The sequence below is a fragment of the Psammomys obesus genome, unplaced genomic scaffold (genome assembly GCF_907164565.1).
Source record: "Psammomys obesus unplaced genomic scaffold, mPsaObe1.curated_primary_1811, whole genome shotgun sequence".
NCBI lineage: Eukaryota > Metazoa > Chordata > Mammalia > Rodentia > Muridae > Psammomys > Psammomys obesus.
Window position 1 is genome coordinate 1,920,354 of NW_026596039.1, and position 11,376 is coordinate 1,931,729.

The window sequence follows — 11,376 nt, forward strand, 5'->3', positions numbered from 1 at the left end:
TCTCTCTCTCTCTCTCTCTCTCTCTCTCTCTCTCTCTCTCTCTCTCTGTGTGTGTGTGTGTGTGTGTGTGTGTGTGTGTGTGAGATGATGAAGAGGTTGAAGAGCGAGAGAACAAGCATGCCACAGTAAATTAGAGACCATTTTTCACTTGGTTCTTCCCTTCCACCATGTCTGTCCGGGTTATCAACCATAGACATGAAGTGTAGCAGAAAACTTGGAGTGCCTTCTCTGCTCTTTAAACACACACGCACACACACCTCATTCATGTTCTGCTCTTGCCATCATGTCATCTTGGAGTCACTTGTTGCCCCCAGCGGAGTTATTTATCAGTTGTTTAATGTGTTATCTGAAAAATTACATGAACAGAAAGGTATTTTCCTCTGCACATTAAATAGGGTCTTTTCTAAATCAGGGGTACTTTGTGATTATTACAATGGTCTGTTAACCAAGTGTTAAACAAGTGTTTTACAGGCCAAAGGCAAAGTTAATATTTTGGTCCATCACCGTTCAGCAGTGCCTGCCTTTCATGTGCCCAGAACATTTACTGTATCTTTAAGCTGAAGAGAATCATCCATTTCAGGGTCTGTTTTACAATTAAATGCTAACATCTCATGTATGTTCACTGATGGGCGTATTTTACTCATGATTAAAATACAGACATAATATTTTAAAATGCTGGCAACACATTATCGCATGTGGGGTCAGTTAGTCACTGTAGTAATCTCATAGCTGAGAGCTCAGAGTGGATTCCGTCACCTTGTATTGTGAGAGAACTCTGCACTGCATCTCACTACCTTGTGAGAAGATAAACACTCAGACTTTGAAATGTAGCTTCAATTGCCACTTTTTTAATTTTAACTTTTGCTTATTCATCTTACATCTGTGTAGTTGCCCACTTCCTCCTCTCCTTCTAGTCCCACCTTTCCGTCTTGGTTTTCCTATTTTCTCCTCCCCTACTCCTCAGAAAAGGGGAGCGCCTCCTAACCACCCATTGCAGCATATCAAGTTGCATCAGGACGAAGTGCAACCTCTTCTCCTACGGCCTGGCAAGGTAGACCACCCACAGAAAAGTGATCAAAAAGCAGGCAACAGAGTCCATGTCAGAGTCAGCACCTATCCCCTTACTAGGGAACTGATATGAGGACCAAGCTGCCCATTGGCTACATCTATATAAGGAGCCTAGGTCCAGCCCATGCATGGTTCTTGGTTGGTGATTCAGTCTCCACAGGCTCCCTGGGCCCTATTAGTTGGCTCTGTTGGACTTATTGTGGAACTCCTGTCCTCACTGGATCCTTTTAGACTTTCCCCCACTCTTCCATAAGACACCTTGTGCTCCACCCAATGTTTGGTTGTGGGTCTCTGCATTTGTTTCCATCAGGTGCTCAGTGGAGATACTCAGAGGACAGCTATGCTAGGCTCCAGTCTGCAAGCAGAGCAGCATATCATTAATAGTGTCAGAGGTTGGCTGTCTCCCATGGGATGAGTCTCAGGTTGGGCCCATCATTGGATGGACATTCCCTCAGTCTCTGCTTTTTTGTTTGTTTTGTTTTGTTTGTTTGTTTGTTTTGTCCATGCCCATCTTGTAGGCAGGATAAATTTTGAGTGGAAGTTTTTGTGGGTGGGTTGGTGTTCCCCTCCCTCCACAAGGAGTCCTGTCTGGTTAGGGGGTGTCCTCTTCAGTCTCTATAGCCTCTGTTACGAGTTTCAACTAGAGTCACCCTCATATCCTTCCAGGAGCCTACCCTGTTGTAGCTCTCCAGATGGTCACAGAGAAGTCCCCTCCCAAGGTTTCTCTTTTGTCTGCATGCCCTCTCTCTCTTGCTGCCCTGCTCTCCCCAGGTCTGATATCGACCCTCATTTCTCTCTGTGCTCCCTCTCTTACCCTGTCCCCTCTCTTCAACCACTTCTGCTGTCTATTTTAGTTCCATTTCTGAGTGGGAATTAAACATCCTCCCTTGGGTTGTTTAGGAATTATTTCAATGGTCTCTTAAGGATAAACATGTTTTCCTGAATCATTAACATATGCTTCTCAACCAGCGATGGACACATACTCTAAGAGAACTCTAGGAAACTAAGAGTATTATAGGTCAGGGGTGAAGTTAATACTCCAATCCCTCACAGTTTAACTGTGACTACCTTACATGTACCCAGAACATTTACTATACCTTTAAGCTAAAGAGGATCATCTAACACATTGTCTGTTCTACAAGTAAATGTTAACGATTCATGAATGTTTGCTGATAGACATTGTGATCATGATAGGAGATGGAATAATGGCTGAGGGCTCAGGGTGGCTTCAATTGCCTTATATTATGAGACATCATTACACTGCATCTCACAACCGTGGGAGAAGATTAAAATTCAGACTTAAAAGTGTGGTTTCTATTGACTATAGACCACTTTTTACATCATCATGAGAGCAGACATACTAAATCAAATGATCGTGTGTAGTGGACCATGTGTGACTGAGTAATGAAGTCCCAACTTAACCATGCTTCACCTGCTAACTGGGTTTCTGCTAAGCCCTTTCTCCTGAAGGGTTCACACCCATTCTTTCTATCAACATGGCATCTAACAAGCTTAGTGAAGCTGATATCTACCTTGTCAAGCTGTCAGCCTAAATTATGAGAGGAAGGAGTCATAAAAGGAAAAAAAAAACCTTTCATGAGAGAAGACCATTCCTTTCAGAAAGATGAAAAAAAAACATATCAAATGAAGGAGTGTCTCTTGGACTAAACAGCATTTCTTTCCCTCCCGAGTCTAAAGTGCCAACTCTAATTGAATATGGCTATCCTATACCTTTAAACTGACTCATCTGTTTGGGAAAATGAGAGTCTGGATAGAAAAATGGATGGCAAATGGGAAATAATAAGGATACTTTTTTGTTTCTTGGCATGAAATACTTATTGATTTAATAATCAAATCAAAAACAAAATTTTCTTTCCCTTGCTGTGTACCAGTTAAAGACAAATACTAGTATAATTCTAGACAAGAACATTAGTTAATTGAATAACAGAAGGCTTTAGTTTTAAGTATGTAAGAAGCAACTGACACAATTGGGTTGAATTACAGAAATGTTAGTAACAGTTTCCAAAGCAGTTCCTGGGTGCCTGAACCTAAACCTAAGCATGTGTCCACCTGAGCGAAGCTGTCCTGATAATATATAACGAGTAGGTTTCTATCTGAACTTCTGAAACATTGTTAATTCTTGTCTGACACCATGTGACAAATACTTTCAATGTATGTACCCCTAAGACCTCAGTTTCATCAATATTATGAACACTTCAAAGTCTACAAATCACATATTACTACCAAGCTCTTCAGGTCCTGTTTCTGTTGTGACTAGTTTTCTGATCTAGGTGCTCTAAGAATATAAAAATAATCAGTTACCCAGAAATCTCACCTCAAGTATCCCATCATCCATCCCTCATATGTTCTTAGGCCACTTGCATTGCTTGTCTGTGATAAAAATATCTGACAGGACAAATTAAGAAGGGCTGCAGTCTGTTTTAGCTGGGAATTAGCCTTCAGCCCACGATCACTTGATTCTGTGATAAGTAAATCATGTTCCCAGAAATATATGGCAGAAGGTAGTCACTTCATGTTGGTTAGAATGCAGAGGCAGAGAAAGACGGCTTGTGACTACTTGCTCAAGGTACATACACATATTAAAGTTTTCATCATAAGTAATAATGTTAGCATACAGGACTACATATTCCAAAATTAACATTATCTCCTTATTGCTCAATGTCTCATACATATCCAATAATTCAAAGATCACTTATTTTCTTACCAACCATTTTCTTTGTTTTTCTTTTCTGTTTTTATTGTGAATAGATTCTTCTCTCATACAATATATACTGACGACAGTTTTTCTTGCACTCCTCCCAGCCCCCAGCCCCCAGTTTCAAAATTGTTCAAAAGTTCAAGCCTCAGCCAGCACCTGTGTCTAGACTTTAGGAACTGAACCCCTGTAAATGCAAAGAGGCGGAGTTCCAATGGACAATAACACAAGGTAAACACTCCAGTTCCCAACTGAAGAAGTGGAAGAACACAAAGGAACGATTAGACTGAAGCAAGACTGAGCCTCAGAATGGCAAACACTAAATCCTGGAGGAGTATGCTCTACTCAGCATCCAGGTCCCTGAATGGGCATCAGCTGCACTGTGAATTTGATCTTGCCATTGTGACCCACGTGGCCTCTTTCTTCAGCTAGCTTCACTTTCCATGAGAAATGTTCCACAGTCTTAACTTATCTAATATCCAGATATCTCCATTCTTGCTTAGTTTTGACCATCAGAGCTTTATGCCTCACTTTGTCATGAATTGTTTACAAAGACCACACCGTACTGCCTGGCCTCAGAAACTTCATTTGAAGTCTGGTCAGAAGCCGCCATATCTGTATAACCCTTGTATTTTGCATGCCTGCAAATTCACCTAGGTTTTTTTTTTTTTTCCTCTTGGCGAATTTCTATTAAGCAAAAGCTGAATAGTGTATAACTCAGTGATATCCAGTCAGCTCTCCAGTAAACAACATCTATGAAAGGAGATTTTGGTTTGGGAGAAAGGAAAGCCAAACGCACTGATTTGCAAATATGGTTCAACCTCATAATGAGAATAGATAACTGAACATCATGACACAAATCTCAAAAGAATGAAATAGGATGTGTGTGTGTGTGTGTGTGTGTGTGTGTGTTTAATTGTGAATAATTCAAAACAGTAATCCATCCCCTGTTCTATACAATAGCTAGGACCTAGCAAACATAAGTCCACAAAATTAACATGAGTAGTCAAAAAAGACATAAATGGACTTACATTTGCACATTTTTTGCTGTTGTTTTGTTTTCTTTTTGCTTTTGTGTTGTTATTTTTTGTCTGCTCTTATTTGGTTACAATTTTTGGAGTTTTTGAGGGAATGTTGTTATATTTTGATTTTGGGATTTGGAGGTTTTGTTGTTGCATTGGGTTTTTGTCTATGTTTGAGAAAGAACTTAAAGTTGGTGGACAGGGAAAGCGAAATGGATCTGGAAAGACTTCAGGAAAGGTGAGACTGTAAACAAAACACATTGAAATTTAAAATAGTTTTAAATTTAAGTAACTAAGCAACAGATTTACTTAATTTAAGTAATAAAGTAGTTATAATTATGTAATAAAATGGAGAACAAAAGAAATTTATACCAAAAGAAATAAAGGACCCTTAGGAACACCCAGATATTATGATGTCACTGTCTAATTTTCTGACTAATTCCAAAACAAGGAAAAGGGAGTATTTGAGCTTCTCTCTCCATGAGAGAATGAGGTAGCTATCGTTGGCTGTTTTCCTGGGTATGGCAGCTATGTAAACCATCTGAACATCTTAATATCATATTGATTACAAAGTGAAGCCTAAACGCAAATTCCTGGTTTCTGTACTCCAGGAAGCAAGGCAACCTGATGTGCACCCTAACAGAGCTGACAGTACCCTGCCCTTTCCCCCAGATGCTCTCTTCCTGCATGCTAATATGCCCAAACATTTTCTTGCAGTAGTAAAATACTGTTTTTATTTTAATTTTACTATTATGAAGTGTCAGGGCATCTCTTGTATTTGTAATGTTTAGGCAATATGTGAATATTACTAAAACCATATTTCTGCATTTGGGAAAGTGGAAATTAATTTAAAATTCCCATGCTAGAGCAATGAAACTTGTAAATAAGAAAAGAGCCTCAATCTGTTTCGTAATGAATGAACCCAGAGGCTAGCAACAGGGAACCCTGATCCCAGTAAAGTAATGTCATACTAATATTAACATCATGCTAATGTCCATGTGAGTGTGCAGACAAAGCAATTTAGAACTTAAATTTCTTTCTTAACCAGAGGATAATTCATAGTTATCTCTTAATTTATTTTCTAAAGCATAAGAAAAATAATATTCAGAATTGATACACTAATATCATTTAATGAAACTGGCGTGTTTTGACTTGGCATATTTTACAATGATGTATTTATTTTACATTTTGCTGTATAGTGCTACAGTAAATATTATGGCCAGCCAAAATTTAATATAGTTGGAAGATGAGTTGATTCATTGTTGGCTGTGCTTGAAACATTTACTTGATAAGCTGTTTATCTTCTTCGAAATGAAGCTCATAAGAAGGCCTGCTGTAGGACAGCTTCCTGGCTGACTCAGGAAGCTCTCCTGTGGTTGCCTGGCAACAAGTTACTGTGGATTTTTTCCATGCCAATAGAATAGGAGCATCAGCAGAGATGCTGCTGAGAGGAAGCAGGATAAAATACTCTCTTTCATTTATAATTAACATTTATTTATAACAAGACTAATACTTCATATACTGAAGTCTATTTAAATTTATCAGTCAGAAGTAATGAAATAAGCAGAAAGATGTTTGGTTAAGCCCCTCAATTTCCCCCCTTAGGATACAGAATGTTCCACCAAGTAAAAGTAAATAAGCTCTTCAAGGTCATTTTTTCATTAAAGCTGAAATGCATAGGATTTATACTACTTCTTCCAGGGGCTACAGTAAAAAAATATTAATACATAAACAACTGGCTGTCAGAAGAGGTTTTCAGACCAGCAAAGCAGGCTGCTTGCAATCCTTTTAGGAGCTCTGCAATGCAGCGTTCATGAGTCATCATCCAGGCTGGGAAGGGTTCTTCTGTGACTTCTGTGATGTAGCTGTGTTAAGTCATCTGTCAGTGGCTGTTCATCCATCTCACTGTTAGTAATCCCCCATCAACTCCCCTGGCAGGCAAGTTGGCCTTTGGTTATCTTTTGAACTAGCATCAGGTTATGTTCTCATTAACAGTTCTTTATAGCCTGCAGATGCTGTACAACTGTTCAGTGCCCCCCCTGTGGAGTGAACAGACATTTGCATTATCCTCACCGCATCTGAAAACACAGCCGATTTGAAAGTCTTTCTATGACTCTGCATAGGAGTGAAACCAGCTGGCTTGCAGTTTCTTATCCACACTATGGTACCTTCAAATATGGTTTGAGAAGATTCCATTTAACTCTTCTATGTATTCTCCACTTACAGTGTAGGGGTTCAGATCTGTGAGCTCTCCTTAAAGAGGTTTAGGAAACCAGAAATAAAGAAGTGGTGGTTAGAGTCTCACAGTCATAAACACTGTGCATGGCACCAGCCTGTTCCTTCAAATTCCTGGACTTGAATTTCCTCCCTTTCTGTTCCAAGTAGCAACACTTCCTTCAAGAGACTTGGTGATATCTATTAAGCTACTAAGCAGCAATTGTAATGAGGGCTCACAACACTAAAAATATTCTGGGGGATTTTAATTCAATCTCAATTATTACCAGCTGTGTGACAAACCAGTGATGATCTGAAAATATTAAGGATTTAGCACAAAGCCTCTACATGGTCGGTATTGAAAAAAATATTCTCTATACTAACTATTGAACTTTTTAAATTAATCATGTCAAAATTAATTCACAACATAATTTAACTATGATGCTTAAGGAATAATCTCTCCTTTCAGAGATACAGGTATTCTAAGATTATCCTGAGAGAAAAGAGATGAGCATGTGATAACTAAACAACTCAGAAACTAGTGTGATCTGAGTCTTCAATCGAAAGCAGTTTTACCTGGGAACCATTATCAAGTTTTGTCAAAGATTTAGTTATTTTATTATTAATAAATCCTGTAAGAGGAACTGTCTAATCAACCTCTCCAACACACCTGTAAATGTGGGGGAAAATTACTGGAATTAATTTTGTCTCACTGACCACCCAGACCTTTGGAAAGACTTGCCTCACCAACAGTGAAAGGAGGCACAACCTGGTGTTTTATTCAAATTGAAATGAGCTGTTTGTTAAGGGAGTTTGGGTATCCTATTATGTCACTGTCTGAACTGCACATGCTTGCTAGAAACAGCATTCTGTGTTTTCAACAATGTTTAAAGGTTTTATGTACTTATTTATCAATGCATGGATATGCATTTATGGCACATTGCTACATGGGTGCATGTGTAAACTCCAAAGGAAGGAGATAGTGAGGCTTGTGAATGACAAAGATTAGGCGTCACCAAAGGATCTGATTACACTAAGTCTCTGTGGCCACCCTGAAAATATGGTCTATTCTGAGGCTAAGCATTCCTTACTGTAGTTTAATAATCAACACTGAGTCTTAGAGGACATACTTTTCCTATTAGAGAAAAAGTATGAATATTTAATTCTCATAGATTTACTTGACTCCCTCCAACAGGCATCCTCTGTATGTACCCAGGGAGTGAATATCAACAGGATGGAGCAACAAATGAAAATGAAAACATCTGATCCCCTGTAGGATGTCTTTATTTTGTCATCCTAATGGTGGTTTTATTTATTTTTATTTTTATTTAAGCTTATTTACTTTATATCCTAAGGGTGGCCCCTTCCTCCTCTCCTCTCAGTTTCCCATCGCCCTCATTCCCCCAGTCCCTCTCCCTTTCCCTCCAGAAAAAGCTCTCCCCCCCCATAAGCCCTCTCCAGCACATCAAGTCACATCAGGATTGAGCAAATCCTCATTGAATGAAGCCAGGCAAGGCAGCCCTGCCAGGGGGAACTGATCTAAAAACAGGCAATAAAGTCCTTGTTAGAAATCCTCCTTTCCGCCCCACCAGCCTCCACTAGACAGGCAACCCACATGAAGACGGAGCTGTCCTTTCGCCACATTGTTTATTTGTTTGTTTTTGTTTTCTTCCTCTTCCTATCGCCTACTTTAAGAACAATCATATCCACCACTTCTGTGACACTCCTGCAGTTTTATTTCTGGCTTATACTGATAGCTGACAAGCCCAGAAGGTGGGTTCCATCAGAGTTGGGTTGCTGGCTCCAATGTTTCTCTTTATGTTTGTCTCCTACGAACACATTGGGATTGCTATTCTGAGATCCCATTCAGCAGAGGGCAGGCAGAAAGCATTCTCCACCTGCAGTGCCCACCTCACTGCCATTCCCTGAGCCCACGGACCTGTGATCATTATCTACCTGCAGCGCACATCTCTGCTTTGTGCTGTGGTGCAAATATTAAATAATATTGTCTCGCCCATGTTTGACTCTAATCTATTCACTGAGGAACAAGGGAGGAAGCTATCCTTGATGAGAGTTTTCAAGAGTATAATGCTTGCTGTTTAGAAATGCATCATGAAATTAGTAATATATTCAAAATTTGTCACTTATCACATGCCTTCAATTTATTTATTTTAAATAAAAATGAATAAGTTCACAATAGAATAGCTGAATACATGCGATATGTTTCCACGTTCTTCTGCCTCTATAATCCCTGAGTCCTCCTAAGTAATTCCACAACCAACTACAGTGTAAAATCAACCTGAATTCTGGGTAAGAAATCCAAGGGGCATAGTACGCAACAAGAGAGATTTCCTACACCTTGGGCCAGACATACCTCTTGTTTGAAGACTAGAGACAGTTGTGCCTCTTTTCATCCTTTCTCAGTGTCAACTCAGTATCATTTCTTACTTTACTTAGAACAGGGTTTCTCTCTCTCTCTTTGCCCACGAGTACTTCAGTTCCCCTGTTGCCCAGGAAGAACACGGACTGTCTATATGGCATGGTATTGCTGGTTACTGTGATGCTCCCTCACAACTATCATTTCTACAATGTAACATCACTCTTATAAAGTAAACTTTACCTTCTTATGAAAGAGTTCTCATTATTAGAAACCTCAAATACCAGACACAAACTCGCACATGAACAAACATTATGGGCCTGAAACATGTATCTTCTTTGACTAGGAGACAAGACTCCTGCTCCTAATTGCCCACCCCTCCCGGAGCAGACTTTCATGACCTCCTTGTTGTCCTAACATACTTCATTATGTTTCCAGAGAGCTCATGAACATTATTAAATTCCTCAGGGACATTGTGCAGTTCTTTAAGTATTTCTCTGCCATTCTATATTCCTCCTCAAGGAATTCTCTGTTTAGTTCTGTACCCCATTTTTTAATTGGATTGCATGATTTGTTGCTTTTTAACTTCTTTAGTTCTTTATACATTCTGGATATTAGCCCTCTGTCAGATATAGGGTTGGTGAAGATCCTTTCCCAGTCTGTAGGCTGTTGTTTTGTTTTGATGACAGTGCCCTTTGCTTTACAGAAGCTCTTTAGTTTCATGAGGCCCCATTTATTGATTGTTGATCTTAGAGCCTGTGTTGTTGCTGTTCTGTTCAGGAAGTTGATTCCTGTGCCAATGAGTTCTAGGCTCTTCCCCACTTTTTCTTCTAACCAATTTAGTGTGTCTGGTTTTATGTTGAGGTCTTTGATCCACTTGGACTTTAGCTTTGTGCAGGGTGATAAATATGGATATATTTTCATTTTTCTGCATGAAGACATCTAGTTGGACCAGCACTGTTTGTTGAAGATGCTGTCTTTTTTTCCATTGAATGGTTTTGGCTTCTTTGTAAAAAAAATCAAGTATCCATAGATGTGTGGGTTTATTGCTGGGTCTTCTATTCAGTTCTATTGATTCACCATTCTGTTTCTATGCCAATACCATACTGTTTTTATTACTATTGCTCTGTAGTACAGCTTGAGATCAGGGATGGAAATACCTCCAGATGATCTGTTGCTGTACAGGATCGTTTTGGAAATTCTGGGTTTTTTGTTTTTCCATATGAAATTGATAATTTTTCTTTCAAGGTCTGTAAAGAATTGTGTTGGTATTTTGATGGGAATTGCATTGAATCTGTAGATTGCTTTTGGCAGAATGGTCATTTTTCACTAGGAAGGGGAACAGGGACTGTCTCTGACATGAATTCAGTGGCAGGCTCTTTGACCTCCCCCACCCCAGGGAGGAGCAGCCTTGCTAGGCCACAGAGGAGGACATTGCAGCCAGTCCTGATGAGACTTGATAAACTAGGGTCAGATGAAAGAAGAGGAGGACCTCCCCTATCAGTGGATGTAGAGAGGGGCAGGGAGGAGATGAGGGAGGGAAAGTGGGATTGGGAGGGAAGAAAGGAGGGGACTACAACTGGAAAACAAAGTAAATAACCTGTAATTAATATTAAAAAATAAAAATTATATAAAAAAATTCCTCAGGGAACAACTGGTAGGAAGTGCTGTGAATAGGTCTTGAATATGGGCTGACCACACTGCTGGCTCTGTTTTAACCTCTTCATTTCTCCACCTGTATTAAGAACAGTTGGAATCTGGTCTCCTGCAATAATCTACTGATGGTTAAAGCTCACCTAGGCCCAAGACTAATGCCTGTTTTCTTCATATTTTGTTAGCAACTTACTGCTGTCAATACCCAGAATAACAGTTTTTCTTGTCTGGTGGACTCTTCCAGTGATCAGTGGTCAGCATGTTCAGCTGGCCTCTTTTAGTGATCAGTGGTCAGCATGTTCAGCTGGCCTCTTCCAGTGATCAGT